Source organism: Rhinichthys klamathensis, unplaced genomic scaffold (genome assembly GCF_029890125.1).
Source record: "Rhinichthys klamathensis goyatoka isolate OS25496 unplaced genomic scaffold, OSU_Roscu_1.1 h1tg000003l_1, whole genome shotgun sequence".
NCBI classification, from domain to species: Eukaryota; Metazoa; Chordata; class Actinopteri; order Cypriniformes; family Leuciscidae; genus Rhinichthys; species Rhinichthys klamathensis.
This window is the reverse complement of record NW_026606556.1, coordinates 4,080,196-4,101,882: the sequence shown is the minus strand read 5'-3', so window position 1 is coordinate 4,101,882 and position 21,687 is coordinate 4,080,196. Positions and strand designations below refer to the sequence as shown.

Here is a 21,687-nt window from a genome sequence, read left to right as displayed (position 1 = left end):
CATTATAAACAACTGGACAAAGCGTATGGTGGACACAGTTAGCTTAAGAATACATTGTAAAAAGTGTTAACCTGCAACTGTTATCTTAAAGAGCTATTTCTACCTGATTTAACCAGTTTACCCATAAATGTTGGGTTTCTGTGTTTTATGGGGACGTTCCAAATAGACATAATGTTTTTATACTGTACAAACTGTATATTCTATCCACCAACCCTAAACCTATACCCATCACAGAAAACTTCCTGCATTTTCAAAAAACACAATTGTGTATGATTTATAAGCCGTTTTCCTCATAGGGGCCAAAAATAAATGTCCCCACAAGGTCAAAAATGGCTGGTATTACTATATTTCAGGGGACTTTTGGTCCCCGCAACTTCCCATAGGCATAATGATTTTTATACTGTACAAACTGTATAGTCTGTCCCCTTTCACTAACCCAAATCCTAAACCTACCCATCACAGAAAACGTTCTGCATTTTTATATTTTCAAAAAAACATCACTTAGTATGATTTATAAGCTGTTGGTTCCTCATGGGGACCAAAACATGTCCCCAAAAGGACAAGGATTTTGGATATTGCCATCTTTGTGGGGACATTTTGTCCCTATAATGTAGGGTTTACCAGGACCACACACACACTGTTTGTTTCACTATATAAAAAAGGGCATTTGGCCCTCACAAGTATAGTCTCACACACACATGGTATCATGATGATTTCAAAATATTGTTTGTATGTGTATCATTAACAAAATTAAATATTAATAACATGATACCATGGTAAATGAAGTTAAAATTAATGTCCATAGGATCTGATACCATCACTGTACTACGCCACAGTATTTTTTCTTTGGTAAGGTAAGCTACTGGTAACTGTGTTGCTGTGTTGAACCTAATTAATCCTCGGCAAACATACAACCCCATGTGGCTTTGAGTATTAGACTTCATAGAGCAAAACTGAACATTTGCCAAGTCAATCCCAACTTTAACCTCTTTTTCACTTAAATACCTGCCGGAAGCAAAGGATCACATATCTCAATGACGACCGCAGACTCTTTAATGTAGTCTGGAGGTTTACACTAAATACCTCGGCAGGATCCTTCAATCAATGGAGCTTTCGCTGATAATTAATCCCGTGCCCCTGCTGAAATAATGGAGGCACTTTTATGGCTTCATTATACGATTTATTTATATTAGACCAAAAATACGAATCGCGGCTTGATTCTTAATCATGTTAAGTGCTGCTGCAAGCATGCAGCTAGAGCCCGTTTCAGAGCGTTCTCCGGAGTCATTCTTTACACCTTCAGATAACATTTCGCTTCAGATTCTGAGCTATCCGTAATGAGCACATTTCTCAGTGCTAGCCATTTGTGTATCTAGAAACAAAAAAAAACGAATAATAAGAAAGTGAAAAATGACAACGAGAGGCCGTAATTAAGATGAAAAGACTATCTGTGATACTTAATGAAGATACATACCCATATTTCTCAAACACAATGCTAATTACTGGGTAAGATTCCATTAATCGTTCATGAATTATTAAGCTCCATTAACCAATAAACCTTGCGCATAAAATAATTCAGAATTGCCAGAGCATTGTGGGACAGGTAAAGACACACTCTCTTTGCTTTATTGGTTGGAGCTAAATGCGAGAATGCAACAGTGACTTCATTAATTCAGCTCAGTGCTAATGTGTCAGAGATTGATTAGCCCGCGACGGAATATTGAAGATAAAGCTACAGGAGAAGACTCCCACAGAGAAATATAGTGGATGTCTAAATGATACCAGAGAAAAGCACATGTCCAAAATAAAATCAGTGCATCACCTGCGTCAAGACTAAGATTGAAAATCAACACTGAATTAGTTCAAAATAAAACTCATTTGTAACTGACACGCAAATGTTCCTACAGTCACCTTGACTGAAAAAAATGTGATGTAAAAAAACATATAACCCATGTATAACAATATAACCCTTGCAGACCCTCAGGACTGTATGTCAGGGTCAGTGTTTAAAAGGTCGTATTTTAAAACTTAATGATTGAGATGTGTACACTGTCATTCAAATGTCATTACCAGCTATTTTACAAGGTAGTGATTTTGTATGAATAAGCACAATGTGATTTGTATAGAAATATACTTTTTTTGAAGTAGATGAAAGCCCATCTCTAAACTGTCAGTGAGGTTTGAGCAGATCATATGAAAGCGTATGAATGAGGTCATACCAATTGATACAAATCACCCATGAATTGCCGAACTGACAGTCGAATCTCACTGAATTATCTGCACAGGGCAAAGTCAGAACTGCACTGTCAAACCTGAAATATGTGTCTGCACAGCGTACGTGAAACGCGCTGATGACATAAGATGTCTGCGTGAACAGGCTGCGGCTGCGCTGTGGTACGCAAACACACATTGACTGACGGGGAACACATGCTATCATTTCATTCGGACCGAATGCAATGATTGAACGAACATATTATGGTCCTACACCTTCCACAGATGATATACTGTATATTTATAAAAAAAAAAACATTTAGACCGCTTAACACAGTGATTGCTATCAGGATATGAGGAGACTTTCTGTAGAGAATCGCCTATTGCACCTTTAACGTTAGTTAAATTAACAATGAACAATAGCAACAGAAGTTATTACTCTAACGTTAGTTAAAAAAAAATCAACTGATCATTGTTAGTTCATGTTTGTTCAGGTCCATTAAAAAATACAGTTACTTTTGAATTTAATAATGTATCAGTAAATATTGAAATTAATATTAAGATTAATGAATGCTTTCGAAGTATTTTTTCATTACACTGTAAAAAAATTCTGTTAAATTTACGGGAAAAAACTGGCAGCTGTGGTACGGTAGCAACATTTCAGGTTTTACAGACTTTTAACCGTATATCATTTTACAGCAATAAACAGTATTTCATTATCTGATATAATGTTAATTTACTGACCTTTTGAAGTATTAATATCTGTTTTGTTCCATTGTAATACACTGACAGTCAACAATCACAGCAGTGATGAGAGTCACATGATCAATCAAAGCTCATCATAAGCAGCTCTTCCACAAGTTATATAGAAGCTGCACAGTGTCATTCACACAAACATTAAACACCATCTTGGTAACATGTTGAACTTTAAAAAATGCAATAAGCATTCATTTAACAACATTAAATGTAACATAAAATCCTAATGTACATAACTGATTAGAAAAAAACTAAGAAAATAATGTAGAAACAGTTAGGCCTATTTAAAAAAAATACATTAAATGTGAAGGGTCACGCAGGGAATTGTGGGAATATCAATTTACATTTTTTTCACTGTAAATTATACAATGACTTGTTCTTTTTCACTTCCAAAAACTGTAAATTTAACGGTATTTTACAGTAAAATTACATTAAATGTACCATTATATATATATATTTACCGTATATAGTAAGGAAACTTTCTGTTAACCAATTAACAGTTTTTCACTGCATCTTTTACCGTTAAAATCACGATCATTTTTTATAGTGTAGCCTTATTGTAAAGTGTTGCAACAATAATAAAGAATCAGAACTTTTTCAATCAATGTCTAGGCTAGTGTCACCATGTCAGTTGTGTTTGTTAGTCTCGTTTTAATGGACTTTTATTTTGTTTTCATCAGTCACATGGGTTCCTTTGTTTGAATTTCCTGCCACTCCTTTGGTTACTCACATGATTAATTTGTTGTGTCATTAATTTACCTTGTTTGTGTCAGTACTTAAGCTTCTTCTTTTCCTGTCTGGTCTTGTTTGTGTCAAGAGTGTTTGCTGCTACCTTTTGTTATTATTGTACCCTTTGGATTACCATTAAAACTCTTCTTTTTTTTTTAAGTGTTTGGAATTATATTCTTCATCATCAGTCTGTGCAACATTGTTGTCATCGGCTAGGACAGGATGTTTTAGTCCAGATTAAAATGTAAAAAATGTATGTCTGAAAACAAATAGCTTTTTAAGTCTTTAATTTGATGCTGTGATGAACACCATTGCAAATACAAATATTGGTTTGAAATATCTAAATAGTGTTCAGAAACAAGAGGTTGCGCAGCTACATTGTTTACAGGGATTGCCGGGGTAACGTCTGCATTTCTGCTCTTCCATGAGTGCCATCTTGTGAGAGAGTGAATGTGCATTTTCCATTGAGCACGTATCCTTCACTTGTTCCGCCATGACTCATGTATGTTGGGGTTGTTCACATACACGCAGTTTTGTACATTTTAACCAGTTGATGGAAAAGTATTCTTAAAATGCATTCTAAAAATCTGAATAAGCTAATTTGCAATAATTATTCACAGTATTTTGGAGTGCACATGATTAGAACACCGTGCATGTTAATAATCGTGATATGTCATGTTACAGTATATCGGCACATGTCTAGTCACCACTTTATGTCCAATGTACTGCTAGTAATGCATAAGACATCTTGAACGAGGAGAGTCGGCTTAAACAGAGCTGATATGTGCGAGGTGCATTTCCAAGAAGCATTCCTCACTCGCTAAGAGTGGAGCCCGGAGGGAACAACTCTGCAGATGAAAGAATGAATCATTAATGCTCGGGCAGTAATGATCCCCAAAGTTGGCGTTATTGGTAAATTATAATGGATGATGCTGTGTAAATGTCTTCCTGCGCTGGCCCTTAGCTTCCCGATCCAAATTAAAGCTGAGTGCCTCAGAGTCAGCAAGTAGCGGCCCGGCACACGTGCAGGATTGATTTTCTTATTTTCATGTCAGGCTCGCTCCAAAGAATGAGTTTTAAATCGGGGTGAGTTATTAAGGCATTGCCTTCAGCTCGCATTGAAGAAGGAGAGCGGGGGCTGGGGGTGAGGGATGAGATTAAGGAAAGGAGAAACAAAACAGAAAAGAAAAGAAAAGGCATGTGGTCGGTAGCCGGGCCGGCTGCGGGACTGAATGGCACCTGTCACCGGATGATAAACGACCTCCTTTGCCCTTCAATTCCCGCCGCTGTCAGTCAGGGTGGGGTCATTAATCTTCATCGCAGGCTTGTCAGGTCAGGCAGGCGAGTAGAAGAAGAGTAGGAGAACAGGACAGGGCCGCATCAGACAGGCCTGGGTCAAGATGGGACGAGCAGGCCCCCGAACAAAACCTCGGAGCTCTTATTGTCAGCCGAAGGCCTCGTTTGCATAATTTATTATGATTCGCTGAGTGGCCCCCACCCATCCGATGGATCTGCGAGGTGAGAATAAGGTCTGAGGATGTGCAGACAGATGGATAGTGGGCCGTAGCTGCCAGCCACATGGAACCCCGACCAATCAGAGATGGGTCGCAGCCCCCACAACCAATCACAGATGTGGCACTTCAATTACAGCGTAATAAAGGAACATTCATCATTCAATTAGGCATCTGTCATGAATCCACAAAAGGGGGAAAGTTCCAAGCCAAGACATGGTTTGGGAAAGCAGGGACAGGGACAAAATCTACTTATAGCTGAAGTCTGGGGGGCGAGAGAAGACAATATTGAGGGAGTTAATTGCAATGCCATGGCAATGACAGTGTTATGACTGATGTGCAGCTGTTATATAATGAGGCGACATCAAGGGTCGCATATGTGAGTCCACAAAAAAGTTTCATGAACAATAAACAGGAGAAAACCTTACATATACAAACTATGATGGAGGATCCTTCTGTCGTCAGATTGACTCTTATTGTGAAATATAGATCACCTCATTTGAAGGACCAGATAGATATTCAAACTTTTTCCTTTTTATGCATAAGTGCAGCATCAGCAGTGCCAAACCGAATTGCGATCTATTTTTCCAAACAATAGAAGACTGGGGGAGTGTTTGAAACTTTTTTATCCACTGATAATCCTTCAGTCATTTGTGCTTATGTTCAGATACAAAATGGCGGATTTGGATGACATCATTGAAACCAAGCAGCATTGGATCACATGCGTCACATGATCAATCACAACATATTACAAAATACAACAGCAAATTATTATTTTTTTAGTTATAGCAGAAAGGAAAATAAACGAAATATTTGCATAGATACTGAAACTTGCATAATTAATTGACAGCATCTAAATTGTTAGAATTGTACTTTCTAACAACATTTGTTACATAAACAATTGTTTATGAGCGCTTTAAGGTTCAAGAAGAATTTATTTAATGTATTTATCTGGTTTTACATTATGTATAAAATATGTATGAATAGTAGATTGTGACAAAAAGTATTGTCCCTGTAAATTAATCTGCCTATTAAATGTTTTATATTGTTGAGAAGAGGTAAGGTTTAGGATACATTCTTAAAAATAAAGGTTCCAAAAGGGTGTTTTCACAGCGGTATGCCTTAAAAGATCCATTTTGGGTTACCCAAAGAACCTTTCACTGATCAGTTCTTAAAATAACCTTTTTTTTCTAAGAGAAAAGAATATTTATATAATCTGAAGAAACTGTCCTGCTATAAACATTTAAAAAAAAAAAAAAAACATTTTTGTACAATATAAGGTTAAATGGATGCAATAAAGAACCTTTCCATCCTTTCCAGAGTGTTAGGGTTAGGGACTCAAAAATATCTACAGAATTGTTAAATGTACCTTATAAAAATATATTATATAAAGTATGCATATTTTTTTTTTTAAAGCTGTGCAAACATAAACACTTTTAGATGTTGTCGATACATCCATATTGGACGTTTCACTTTTCAAGCTACGTGTAAATGTTATGTGCACATAGTAAAGCAGATTTTTCTTCAAAAAAAAACTAATACGGGTTTGGAACAACATAGGAGTGAAAAATAATGACAAAATTTTGAGATGTTGAGTAGTGATTTCTATCTTCATCTCAGCAGACACACGACGACTCAAATTTCCGGCATAAAAGTGAAACTTCAACATTATAACTCTCTCTGCATTCCCAGCTTTGCTCTTCCAATGAACATCCAATAAAAGTGTGAATCTGTCATATTGCGTTTCCAGCTTTTTGTTTTCCCGCCGTCCCGCTGACAATAGGCTAGGTAACACTCAAAGGCCCAAAGATGAAAGAACAACCAAAGCTAGACGGAAATTCAGACCGGCACCCATCTGTTGAAGAGACGAAACGAGTCGAAAAGATGAATGGAGAAGCCAAATGGAAGAAACAGACGAATAAAACAAACTGATGAGAGTAAAGAAAGGGTAAATAATTGATGAGCTCTGGGTTTAGAAGAGACTGCTCATTAATATCCTCATGTAGCTTCATTAAGGAGCGAAACAACAAGCTTCTGAACAATGGTCCTTGGTATTCCGCTTAGAAGTCAAACGCTGCCCTTTTTTCTCTCGCTCTCTCTCTCTCTGATGCCAGGTGCTTCAAAATCCCAACGGCCCGTTCTCCAACCTCCCCTAACCTCCCAGAATTCCCCCGGCACACATTTACCTCCCCAGCCAGGAGAATGAGACCTTGTAAATAATATATCAAGATAAATGATAATTGCTGCGTTTTTCGAACCCATCATTTAATGAGCCCCATTAATTAAAAATGAATGCAGCTGACAGTGTTTGTCGGAACACATCTGATGTAAACACATCGTGGCAGAGACACAAAAAGCTCTACATTGGGAATAAATCCTTCTTCCGTCTGCCTCGACACTTCTCGTTTCTCTGCTATCGGTTTTGCTGCACAAATGAAGATGGAAACTATCTGATCCTACGACTAGCATGTCTCTGAAAATGACATGAAGACAAAAGGGGTCATCTGAATTACATGTGAGGCCTCAAGGACTAGACGTGCTTCACCATTTTACTCTGGTACAAATAAGCCAGCTGGATAAAATATCACATCGTTATTGGATCAGCCTGCATTTCCATAACTGTTCCTTGAAAGCAATGTCAAAGCAACCCGAAATGCCGCTGCAGGCTGCGACTGCGAGCCGGGGTGAACTTCAGTGACTGAGTCGCGTCACCGTGTCCCCGTCAGACTTCAAACAGCCCCTTGGACATGTATCGCATGCAGGACCCCCGAGAGACCGCTGATTGAATTCTGGCAAACAGAACTAAACATCTGCTTCAAACAAAAGACATCTGCATATTTCAGATTTGTTTTTCATAAATTAAAGCCGCAACCTGCCAAAACCTGGGCGCAGTAGTGTGTTCTTGTGTATAATTAGATAAAGTTTACAAGCTTTGAAAGTTGGAAATTAGCATGAAGCATCAGGGCTCACCTGGGAGCCGGAGTCCCACAATGGGAGCAGTTTTCCGCCTCGCTCCTCTATCATTTCGAGGAGGAGGGAAAATGCAACTGAAACCTTTTTACCGTGTCTCCTATTCAGTCGAATATAATGTTGTTTTATTCTAAATAAATAATGTTGCTAACTTACTGTACCATGGTATAGTAATGCCGAATTTAGAGGAAACCAGGGCACTGTAGGCTGAGTTGTCACAATTGACATTAAATATACTGTAATTTGTTACATCCAAATTCATGTTTTTCACAAAAATAATATTAAAATATTCCTTACAAGACAAAAACATACAAAGTTAAAAGATTATTTATTATAAAGACCTTCCCATGCTTCATTAATATATTAATTTAGACATGCTACTATCCAAAATGCTACTATTTAATTTGAACTTTGCCATAAAAAGCTAAACTACCATATAAAATTAGGTTACACTTAAGATAAAACTAAAAACATTTTGTTAGTCGATGTTTAATTTACTTTACTTACTTTGAATAATGACAACTTCAAAATACCCTATGTTTTTTCCCGACCATTGTAAAAATGCGCTTAAAATAAATAACATGGTTGTTTCACTTTTTCAAACACATGGCAAGTTGCCTAAATTTGACATAAAATGTAACAACATGCCCAAATTTTAAATGTACCTTATTATTCAGTCATGTAAGGCAATTCCCTTCAATATATAAAGCCTTCGGTGTTACCTAAACAGCCTCAGCAAAAAAAAATTTTTTTTTTTTTTGAAAAAGAGAATAAACCATTAAACTACAGGACTTTTCACTCAACATGCTAGTTAGCTTTATCTATTCTCTGCCTCTAAAATGGTTTAAGGTTCTTCATAAATTACATACAGACAATATAGCAAGTCATATGCTTTCAAATAATATAAATTACACATAATCTTTCCAAGAATAATGTTGTAAAAGATCTATGACCCTCAAGCATAACATGAAACAAAAAAGCAATCATCATTGTGTCCCTTGTCTACCAAATACAAACATTGTGTTATTTGTGCCCGGTTGAATCCCTCTCCCTCTCTTCCTGCAAGGCTCTGATAGTCTCTTGTACTCACTTTATGAGGTCAGATAGCGGGCTGTTGCCCTTGTAAAAACGGCTTCAATTATTCAGTGAAGTCAAGTTCTGGTTTATCTCCCACTTGTTCCCAGGCCTGAGAGGGATGGTGCGCGGGGTGGGAGAGAGGGGCATTGTGGGCCATGTCCCTCTCAAAGCCCGCCTGCTATTGGTGTGTCTGTTCAACAGAGCTCCTGCCTCTAATTACCAGCCTATTTGCAGTGGCTTCAGATATAAATAACTCAACAGCTGCTCCGAGTGGGTAGAGGAAAGATAACAGCAATTGTGGAATTATAGAATCAATCCCCCCCCCCCCCCCCCCCCCCCCCCCCAAAAAAAAAAAAAACTAACACTGGCCCTCTCCATCATCATCCTTGATGTGACCGTGACAAGTTTCCGTCAAACCGGAAAGTGTCTGTTCACACTGAAAGTGAAAATGTTGCACAACCAAAGGGAGTCAGAATATATTTGATGTATAATATAGAGTTGCACCATATCCTAACCAGACATGACACAGTAAAGTGACAACTGAATAAATCTCTCTCTTCGATGTCATTCTGAGTTTTTGTCCTATCCAGCCATGATCACAATGACAGGTAGTGTTTTTTTTTTTTTTTTTTTACATATTTTGGTTTTAGTCATTGTTTTTTGACAAAAATATTCTTAAAAATTTAGTCAGTATTTCATCATGTCAAATTTTACTTTACATTAATCATTGTTAATATTTATCAACAATACATTTGAATAAAAAAAAAAAACATTACAGTTTCGTGGAGACTTAAGCATTTTTGTATCCCCGCCCACGGGCAGTCGGATCGACAGAGGGTTATTAATGCTGCCTTTATGTGCTCTCTGAAATTTCCTACTTCCCACTTTGTTGCATTCAATCGCTTTGTTGTTGGAAAGAACAGGACTCATTTAGGACACCAGGTTTATTGTTGCCTATTTATTGGGACAATCTTATTAAAGCCAAACGGAAATTTAGCATTTCATTCACTGACAATTAAACATTCACCACACTATCTATTGTCATCTTGCTGACGATTCTGGGATTTCAATCAAATACAGGCTATTTTTCCAGTGTATAAAACATACAATACGCTTCAGATCATTCATACGTGTAAATATGCACTACTTTAACGACTAGACAAGCCGATGTAGCAGTTGTGAAGAAAAAAACTAATAAAGAATAGCAGTCACAACAACAATTGTTTTCCCCTCTGCCATGTTTTGAGTTTATGGCCCACGCAACTCGGGAACTTGGGTATCAATTATTCAATTATTCCCAGCATCCCAGTGGAAAATACGATGCTGAGCGTTCAAAAATGAGCGTTCATGCAAAAATTTTAACTAGGAAAGCATATTTATGATAATTCCGATAGCATGTGAAGGCAGCATAAACAGTTATTGAAATGGTAGGTTTATCATTGAAAATTGTATCGTACTATGTCGACTCTTTAAGCAGCGTTATGGTTAAAATGAAACCCTATGGCAACAGCTTTCTTACCTGTAGCCGACAGCGTTTGGCGTCGAGGGTTGGACGGAACTCACTAAACGGCAGTTTCTGTCAGATTTTCTCCTCCGTTTGGCCTAAAACACTGTGTTTGTTGTCATCCAGTTTGAAATGTTGACCACAAACACAGGTTTTTCAGATTTCCCGTTGTGTCGTCTCTCCGTATTCTATCCCGATTTCTTTGCAGCCTTTATAGCCACGCGCTGGATACTTCACAGGAAACCGAAAGTAACTCACTCCCGCTAAACGCTTACTTTTTTAATTCTTGCACCCCGGAAGAATACAAGTCGACACCATGACTAAAAGTTTGCTAAGAAGTATCCCCTACTAAAGCAAGGAGCCTGGTCAAGCGTTTCCATAGCAGACTGGTGGGAGTGGCCTTGAACGGCAACATGCCTGGTGCATTATGGGTGTTAAAGTTTTCTTATTTGACAAAAGTGAAGACAACGATATTTTTATCTTTATTTTCTATAGTCAGGTAGCAACTATTTAAAAAATTGCTTTTCTACTGTATAGGCAGCCAATTAAGTTTTATCGAAAGCCCATTTTGCCAGAGGTGAAGTACCCCTTTACCATTTTGCTTGTTTAGGGCACTAAGGCCTCTTTCACACCTACCTTGTTTGGTCCGGACTTTCGGACTTTTCAGTTTGGTCCGAATCAAAATTACAGGTGTGAAACCTCCCCCGGACCACGGTCCGGACCAAACAGATGAAATTTGGTCCGACGAAAAGAGGTAGTCTCGGTCCGGATCAAACTGAACAAAGGTTTGTTCGTTTCTAGTGTGAAAGCATTTCTGTATGGTTCGGACTTTCAGACCTTTTACAGGAAGTTCCGGTGGTTCCCGCTTAGCCGAAAAAACAGAAGGTGGCAGGAAAAATGAGCCATTGTACGGTGGTAGCACATGGGGAGAGGAGGAGATGAGGTTAATTGAAGTATGGTTTGATGACATAAGAAGTCAACTCGATAAAATGTTCGCACGACGAGGACGTTCATTTGGCGAATTTGAACTATAGTTGGTGCTGCAGGTAATTATGCCATAAAAATAACAATATAGTTGCAACGATATGGGTCTGTTCATTCATGTTGTCAGTTACCCGCCGAATTGACAACACGCTGACGTCAGACGCACGTCCATTTACAAACCAATCAATGTCTTTTTTTTTTACAAACCAATCAATGTCAAGATGCAACCCACATAGATGATGACGACAGGACGCAAGTATGTCACGTAAAGTTATTTAGTGCGCTCGCATAATTGCAGTGTGAAACCAAACCAAAACTTTCTGAAAGTATAAAATGTATCAAAACGTGAACTTTGGTTCGGACCTTGGTGCGGACTTTCAGGTGTGAAAACGCCCTCAGTGGATCATGATTTTGGACCAATGGAATTTCACAGGAGGCTGAGGTACCCAGACAGCACAGAAATCAAAACCAAGTGACCAACAAAATGTCATGTTGCTCATCACAGCTGATTAAGACTGTGTGTGAATGCTGTGGTAAAACTGACACATTGTCTTTTATTATTCATGTTTTAGTTCCTTGAAAATGAACATACTTTCATTGAGATTTCGTTAAGTATTGTATTCTGTCTCTTATTGGATCCTCTAATTCCAGCTAATTGCCAATAATAAATTAACAAGAGCTGGCATCCTCTTGCCCTCCACTGTGCTTGAAAGCCTACAATGATATCCAAAGAAACTGTGGCATACAACATGGCGATTTGTAATAAAAGTCTGGCTGAGCGTTCTCCCCAGCTCGGTGATATGCCTCCAAGGGAGAGCTACAGGCACCATTTAATGCATGTTTGCAGAAAACTACTCTAAACAGGCTCAAATTGAGAGGTGATTATATGGACGATGTGGGACCTGTTATAATTACTTCAAACCGCTGTGTTGGTGATAATCTATGGTAATTGCAAATTTCTGAGCTTGAGCGCCACATGTATTATCTTTATGATGAAAGAACGAGATACACATCCTTGGAGATGCTTAATGCATGATGCTTGCACTGGAGATGTAATTGTTTCACCTTGTAGAAAACATCAGAAAAAGCGGTCAATAAACAAATGCCGTCCATGTGGACACCATTGCAATCTTCACTCTAATTTAATTCAAAATAAGATTAGATATGTTCGTTTTAATTAGATCAGTTCGTATTGCTATAAATGGCATAACGACACTTAACATAATACCTATGTAATCTCTAGAGGAACAACCCACAATTTTCTGATGATAATGTGAGTGGTGCTTACCTGTGCAAAACTCACCGCCACAATTCAGGGTGATTTCCGAAACTGAAGAACCTGATTTCACCAAGTACAACATTTTCATGGATCAACATCTTTGTTGGTCCTGGAACAACATTCCAATCCACCAATCAGGTGTGAGGGACAAGTTTACAGTTTATGTCAAATTTAGGCTTACACTCTAAAAAATGCTGGGTTGTTTCAACCTATGTTTTGGTCAAATATGGACAAACCTAACCATTGGTTTAAATTTTTAAACCCAACGGTTGGGTTTGTCCATAATTGACCCAGCATTTTTTAGATTGTACAAGTGTTATTACATCAGTGTTATTCAACTATCATTTCCCTCTGATTTTAGGGATACTTATGGGTAGGGTTAGGGATATGATTCAGATAAAAATTTCAGACATGCAGGAATGTTGTTCCAGGATCAACAAAATATGTAGTTGATCTACAGGAACGCGTCTAACTCGGCAAAATCAGGACGTGCTCCAAGAACTTTCCTAGGCCTAAAATGGTGCATTATTTATTTATTTGTAAAATAATGGATTGATATGAGTTTATAAGTAACATACACAGTTGTTCTAATTAACAATTCATTTGCATTGATTCAGCTGAGGTATTTTATGTAAATTAATGTAATTAATTAAAATATTCTAGCCTCTGGCTCAGGTCTCTTGTCTATGTGTAAGTCTATGGGATTCTTGTGCCCATTGTATCAACCTTTTGACAAAACCTATAATTTTTATTGTTTTGCAAATTAATAGCACACCTCTCAAATAGGGTTTTCTTTAAATTGATTGGTGCAGATGCTGTATACTCTTCGACAAATGGGTATTTGTGCCCCTGAACAATACTTACAATGATATTTGCCTTAGCAAACACCACTAATAGTAAACACAAACACAAAAGTTGGCCAATTAAATTGAAAGAGTTCAGCGATTCAGTGTTCTCACTTGAGCAAATTAAGCTTTGATCTTTCTCCTTCTTTAAGCAATGCCAATTACTGTGATTGCCCTATATTAAGGAGACATTCTTGACATTAATTACAAGAGAAAAAAAGGAGATAGTCCAATTAAGATAATAAATTACATTGACCGCCTCGCAACAAATGCTGAGTTTGTCAAATCTGTTATTTTACGAGGCTCTGATGGCTTTTATACGTGTTCTCTCTCCTTCGCAGGTGAAAATGGCGTCAAGTGGCTCTCAAATCAAGTGTGCTCATTTATCAATTGAAGGACATGTTGATCATTATTACTGTTTCTTAATTCCCCTGCATTAACAAACAAAGCTTCAAGGATATATGTAGGATGAATAAAAAAGGATCATCCATTTTCCCCCTATTCAGGGGTCTAGCCAACTTACATAAAACTTAATTCACTCAATAAGGAAAATATGTTGTTATTTACACATTCACATATTTCTAAACCCATATTTCTATTCTATTTTAAGCATTTTTTTCCGACCACATCTGTCAAGCTCCAAAAAGGTACATGCATGAACTAACAGAGTTGTCAGTGGCATAATACATGGTGCGACACCTCAGAGTGTTATTTTTCAATTTGAACATGGATGCAAATGAGATTTCAAAAATGACTTACATTTCACTTGTTTGTTAATAAACTTAGGATTAATGTTAACTGTTTTAACTTAAAAAAATAAGCACAGAAAAAAAAGCAGGTGATTTAAGTAAATTCAGGTAAAAATAAGGCAAAATTATAGAGGGATTGGAGCATTGTGTTCCAGTTTAAGGATGTCAGACAAGCGCAGAGCGCATTTCAAAGTCTAGAGGAGACGGTGTGTTTGTGCATGTGCGAGGGAGGGTGGGTTCGGGTAGCACCCTGGGATTCGCCGATGACAGGATGCAGGAATCGGAATACGGTCCCTCCCGTTGTCTGAGAATCCAGTGAGGGTGTTTGCCATATGCTCGTCGTTTCCCAGGGAAAAGGAATCAGAGGATAAAAGCGACAGCAGCTATGAGCCTTTTCAATATGTTCAAAGCCCATATGAAAATTACTGTACACAAGTCTTCTACAGAGGCCAATTTTAGATCAAAGCCTGAACAGACAAGAAAGTTACAGATGACGAGGAGAGAGAAATTCCAGATAAGTTGTGCTGTGCTGTTTGTTTGAAATAATAGAATTAGTCTTACAAAATAAAGACAATGTGAAAGAAAATTATTCCCTTGAAAAAGGAAAGAAAACAAGATCTCAGTCTTAGATAATAGTCTTCTTATAGCAGGTCACTATACCTAGTCGTTGCTAAGACATTACTAGTTGGTGACTATAATATTCTAGCAGTTTGCATGGGGCATTGCAAGGTGGTAGTTAAAGTGTTTTGGATGGTCGCTTAGGAGTTGCTATGCAATTGATGAGGTCTTCTAGGTGGTTGCTTTGGTGTTGCCAGGCAGTGGCCGAGGCATTGTTATGGTGTTAATAGGTGGTTGTTGTTCTGGGGCGTTGCTAGGTGGTTGATAGGGTGTTACTAGGCAGTCGCAGGGGCATTGCTATGGTGTTAGTAGGTATTTGTTGTTCTGGGTTGTTTGTTAGGTGGTTGGCTGTTACTAGGCATTTGCTGGGGCATTGCTATGGTGTTAGTAGGTGATTGTTGTTCTAGGTCATTTGCTAGGTGGTTGATAGGCTGTTACTAGGTATTTGCTGGGGCATTGCTATGGTGTTAGTAGGTGGTTGTTTTTCTGGGTCGTTTGCTAGGTGGTTGATAGGCTGTTACTAGGCATTTGCTGGGGCATTGCTATATGGTGTAAGTGGTTGTTGTTCTGGGTCGTTTGCTAGGTGGTTGATAGGCTGTTACTAGGCATTTTCTGGGGCATTACTATGGTGTTAGTAGGTAGTTGTTGTTCTGGGTCGTTGCTAAGTAGTTGCTAGAGTGTTACTAGGCAGTTGCTGGGGCATTGCTATGGTGTTAGTAGGTGGTTGTTGTTCTGGGTCGTTGCTAAGTAGTTGCTAGAGTGTTACTAGGCAGTTGCATGGGCATTACTAGGGTGTTAGTAGGTGGTTGTTGTTCTGGGTTGTTTCTAGGTGGTTACTAGAGTGTTACTATGCAGTTTCTGGGGCACTGCTATGGTTTTAGTAAGTGGTTGTAGTTCTGGGTCGTTGCTAAGTAGTTGCTAGAGTGTTACTAGGCAGTTGCATGGGCATTACTAGGGTGTTAGTAGGTGGTTGTTGTTCTGGGTTGTTTCTAGGTGGTTACTAGAGTGTTACTATGCAGTTTCTGGGGCACTGCTATGGTTTTAGTAAGTGGTTGTAGTTCTGGGTCTTTGCTCGGTGCTTGCTAGAGTGTTACTAGTCAGTTGCAGGGGCATTTCTATGGTTTTAGTAAGTGGTTGTTGTTCTGGGTCTTTGCTCGGTGGTTGCTAGATGTTGTTCTGGTTTACTTATAGGTGACAAAACTCCATGGAACAGTTTAGAAAATGATGTGTGATCATATATACAATGCATATCATTCTAAAGACTTTTAGGTAAAATGTCATATATGACGACTAAGGTCTATTGCTCAAATTTCCCTCTTCATTCAAGCATCAATTTTGTTTCTCCTAAAAATACAATTAAACATAGAAATACATTAAGCAATTATTGACATTCAATAAAACTATGCTGCTTTGGAAGAATTACTTGAACAGAATAAATAGTAAGCAGCACACACACACACACAAAAAGGTAAACTAAATTAAATAGGTTTTTTTAAGTCGTTTAACCACAATGCTGTCCATGAGTAATGACTGAGATATTAAAGAAATGTTTTTTTTTTTTTTTTGTGCTTTTTCTTTCCTGTAGAGACCGTTTTCACTCACCTTGAATGCAGTGCAGTTGGTCGGGTTGAGAGCAGCCCACTCTGCCTCGCTCTCCTGCACCATCTGGCCTAGTTTTTGTCATTGCTTCCCCTGGAGAGACTGACCTGAGCAGGAAAACACTGCAGGAAGCAGCTGCCACCCTGTGCTCACCTGCAAGGAATCCACACATAGTGACAAAAGTTTTGTTGGCAAAACAGAACAATGTAGACTTTAGGGTGTGCAATAGTAAGAGTAACTTTAAAAGTGAGCTGCTTCCATTGCCATCTGTTTGCTCGACAGAGAAAAATGGCTGGATTTATTAAAAAATAATAATGTTTCATAATCCTAAAAGGGTTGCTCAAAGAACAAAAGGAAATGGTGATGTAAAAAAGTGATGTAAAACAGCTGTGCACATTGTCTTTAATCAGAGGGGCTTGATTTCAGATTTGGGATTATGATTTGCTTCCTTTAATATGCCTGTCGACAATTCTCAAATTTGGGTCTGTTTCTGTAGGAAACCACATCAAAGCATCAAACACGTTATTGTTTCCTCACACATCAGGCGACATGCTAATTTCGCAAAGAGGCAATTAGAATTGGTTAATAGCAAGCACACTGTGTATTAATCTCAATGTCTCACCCATGGCCTGCATATTCATATAAATATAACATGACTTGTCACCACTCCTGAAATTTATTGGTTTTCCACCTTCACAAATTAAGAGTTCCAATTTATGAATATTTTAGCACATGTGCGCTCTGCGGGACATTTATCACCGGCGTCGCTATTCTAAACAGAATAAATGAGCAGTCAAGCTGCCGCGCAGCCGGACGTTCCTGTGGACAGATTAATGAGGGAGCAGGAGCGATGGGGCAGCCGGGCAGGTTGGGCCTCCCTTGGAGGGGAGAGGGTGGAAGCACTGTGAGAGGAGGACAGAAGAGAAGTGATACAGGAAGAGCTGAAAGCGCGACTGAGATCCACGCCAGAGATTCTCGTCTGATCTACATGCACTAAAATGTTGCACGTCGAAGACCTCCATAACTGTCTAATTACCCACAATTCTCTTTGTCTAATTGCATCACCCATTTCTAACCTTAATGATTTTCTACTGATGTTATGTCAAAAATAATGCTGAAATGTCAAACGAATAATGTAATATATATAAAAAAATGAATCATCAAAATGTTGGCATAATTCCAAGAATGTTGCAATACCAAACAATTGTAATGCTAAAATAATGTAAAAGATATCGAAATGTCAAAAGACTGTTGTAATACCAAAAAAATATTGATAAAAGATAGTTAAACAACAATGTTGTAATGACAACGTTTTGTAACGTCAAGAATCGTGCAAACTTAATTTCAAAAGCATGTCGCAATAGTAAAAGAATACAGTCACAATAATGTTTAATGCTGTTATGCCATAGATTTTTTTTGTCAGATAAATGTCATAATGCCAGAAGAATTATGTCAAAACTGTCATAATCCAAAAAACTTGTAAAGCCAAGTGTTGCCATTCCAAAGAATGTCGAAAAAAATCTATTGAATACCAAGAAAGTTGCACAAAAAGGTTGCAATGACAAAATAGTGTAACGTTAAGAATCTTGCCTTCTTAAAAGAATGTTGTGACACCAAAATGTCGCAATAGTAAAAGATTTTCATTATCATAAACAAATGCCATAATAATGATGCAGTGTCAGATGATTGTCAAAATCGTACAAGAATGCTGTAATCTCAAAATAATGTTCTAAAGTCACAGTTTTCACAATGCCAATCAATGTTGTGATGTAAAAGTCCTTGCTACATATGTTACGTGTACTTACTGTATAGTATAATCAGTAAGGCAAGGCAAGGCAAGTTTATAGCACATTTCATACACAATGGTAATTCAAAGTGCTTTACATAGAAGAAATTAAAATAATCAAAACAAATAAGAATAATTAAAACAGTTTAGAATAAAAAATAAAGTACAGTAAAAACAGTCGGACGAACAGTGGCACAGTGCTCATTCAGTAAATGCATAGCTAAACAGATGTGTTTTGAGTCTGGATTTGAATGTGACTACTGTAGGAGCACATCTGATCTCCTCTGGAAGCTGGTTCCAGCTGCGGCTGGCATAATAGCTAAAAGCAGACTCACCATGCTTAGAGCGAACCCTTGGTGTTTCTAGCTGATGTGATCCTAATGATCTGAGTGATCTGTTAGGTTTATATTCAGTGAGCATATCTGCAATATATTGAGGTCCTAGGCCATTGAATGATTTATATACCAGTAATAATACTTTAAAATCAATCCTAAATGTAACTGGGAGCAAGTGTAAAGACCTGAGGACTGGTGTGATGTGTTCAGATTTTCTGGTTCTGCTCAGGATCCTGGCAGCAGCGTTCTGTATGAGCTGCAACTGTCTAATGGTCTTTTTAGGAAGGCCAGTGAGGAGTCCATTACAATAATCCACCCTGCTGGTGATAAAAGCATGCACAAGTTTCTCTAAGTCTTGATTGGAAACAAAGCATCTAATTCTTGCAATATTTTTCAGATGATAGTATGCTGATTTAGTTATTGCTTTGACATGACTACTGAAACTAAGGTCTGACTCTAGAGACACACCAAGATTCCTGACTTGATTTTTAGTTGTTAGACCCCTAGCGTCAAGGTATGCATTCACCTTGAGAACTTCATCTTTGTTTCCAAACGCAATGACTTCAGTTTTGTCTTTGTTTAACTGAAGAAAGTTTTGACACATCCAACTGTTTACTTCATCAATGCATTGGCACAGGGAGTCAATGGGGCTGTAATCGTTAGGCGATAGGGCTAAGTAGAGTTGTGTGTCGTCTGCATAGCTGTGGTAAGAGATTCGGTTCTTTCTCATTATTTGGCTCATTGGGAGCATATATAGGTTGAACAGGAGTGGCGCAAGAATTGAGCCTTGAGGGACTCCGTATGTCATGGACGTCCACTCAGACTTATGGTCTCCTATACTCACATAATAACCTCTCCCTTCTAAGTATGACCTGAACCATTTTAGAAATATCCCAGAAAGCCCCACCCAGTTTTCCAGCCTGTCAAGAAGTATGTCGTGATCGACAGTGTCAAATGCAGCACTGAGGTCGAGTAGTACCAGCACTGATAATTTGCCTGTATCAGTATTTAAGCGAATATCGTTTATTATCTTTATGAGCGCTGTCTCTGTGCTGTGATGCGATCGGAAACCAGATTGAAAATTGTCAAAGTATCCATTCGAGATTAAGAATTTGTTCAGCTGATTGAAGACAACTTTTTCAATGATCTTGCCTATCAAAGGAAGATTTGAGATCGGTCTATAGTTGCTTAATATAGTCTTATCCAGATTGCTCTTTTTCAGGAGGGGCTTGACAACTGCAGTTTTCAGGGAGTTTGGAAAACTACCAGAAAGAAGTGAGGCATTAACCACTTTTAGGAGATCTGCTTCTAAACTGTTTAACACACTTTTGAAGAAAGATGTGGGAAGTGCAGTAATTATGCATAATTACATGCAACTAACCCTAAACCAACCCTAATCCTAACCCGATAGTAAGTACATATTGTTAATTCACATTACTCAGTACAAAGTATAATTACACTGTAACAAGGACACCTTGAAATAACGTGTAACCTAAAAGGCATTGAGTAATGCTAAAAGAATGACAATGTCAAAAGAGTAAACTTAGCCAAGAGGTGTCTTGTCATTATATCATGTTCTGCTGCTTTTGAGAAGCGGCATGAAGGCATTCATCCATCCAGAACAAGCTGCCACCATGCGGAACAACGTTCCTAAAGTTTACTTTGTGAGAAACCCATCTGCTATGGGAGAAAGCATCACTCGACAACAGCCTCAGCGGTGCCTCAAAACTGTGTGCCTTATTTCACAGACTCCCACCCAAAACACCTGGCACAGACAAGAGTGAGATCATTTAGATAAAAGCTGGCAGAGGATGTGCATCCTGGATCCCTTCCATATCGCCGAGTCCCGCCACATGCTTGGTGTCATCCTCAAGGTTTCGCCTGCCTTGGGGAGCGAGAGCCCAAGATAAGAGAAAGAGAAGCCCTCGGTGGTGGTAATTATTTCTGCAGCTTCAGTTCTGTCCCGCCCCGGAATGCTCTCCGCTCACCTGGCTCTCTCTACCACATCAGAAGGAGGACGAGAGCTCGCTCTCCTCCGAGAGAACCGCAGATCCGCCCGGCTTTTCATAAACACTGGCAGCTGCTCCGGCAATTAGCCATGCGCTCCGTACTTTTACAACAATGCAATCCTCCCTGATCTCCACAATTAGCCTCTTAATTGGGTCTAAACAACCAAGGCGGAACAGATAAATAAAAAAGCGGAGGAGAGCGGAGGGGTTGGGCGGCTGAAGCTCCAGAAGCCAAACGCTCTCCCTCTGCGGCCTTTGGCATTTTGCCGTCTGTGGCGGAAAGGCGACGGAAAACACTGCGGATGAAAAAGAGAAAACAAGAAACTCAGCGTGACACCTCATATTCAGATTGAAAGTGACATGTCTTTGCCCTTTACTTCCTCTTTAACTATCCAGCTCTGTGAAATGCTAACATTTCGTGTGACAGAGGGTGTTATGGTGACTTTTAAACACGCTGTTCAGTGCCTCGTGATTTTGTGAAGATGGCTTATATATGACCCGAAAAGCACACTTGACAGAACAATCACCATGTCTATATATATCTTCATATGGGGATCCGATTCTAATCTGTTAATTAATGATGCTCGCATGTCATTATAGAGCATATTCCTCATCATCCCTTAATTAACATTAATTTAATGTCTAGACCCACACTACAAATTATGATTTTAATAGTTTTATACAGCTTTCTGTATTTGGTGAATTGCACCAAATCTGGAACACCA

The 21,687-nt window shown here is 38.6% G+C and overlaps 1 long non-coding RNA gene across 1 annotated transcript in view; it reads right to left on the bottom strand.

The window, feature by feature from the left end:
- Positions 1-21,687, bottom strand: part of LOC130084380 (uncharacterized) — an 83,274-nt gene that overhangs the window by 59,373 nt on the left and 2,214 nt on the right. The window contains exon 2 of the long non-coding RNA XR_008806920.1: positions 16,836-16,985. This is a non-coding gene — a long non-coding RNA (uncharacterized LOC130084380). The remainder of the gene's footprint in view (positions 1-16,835; positions 16,986-21,687) is intronic.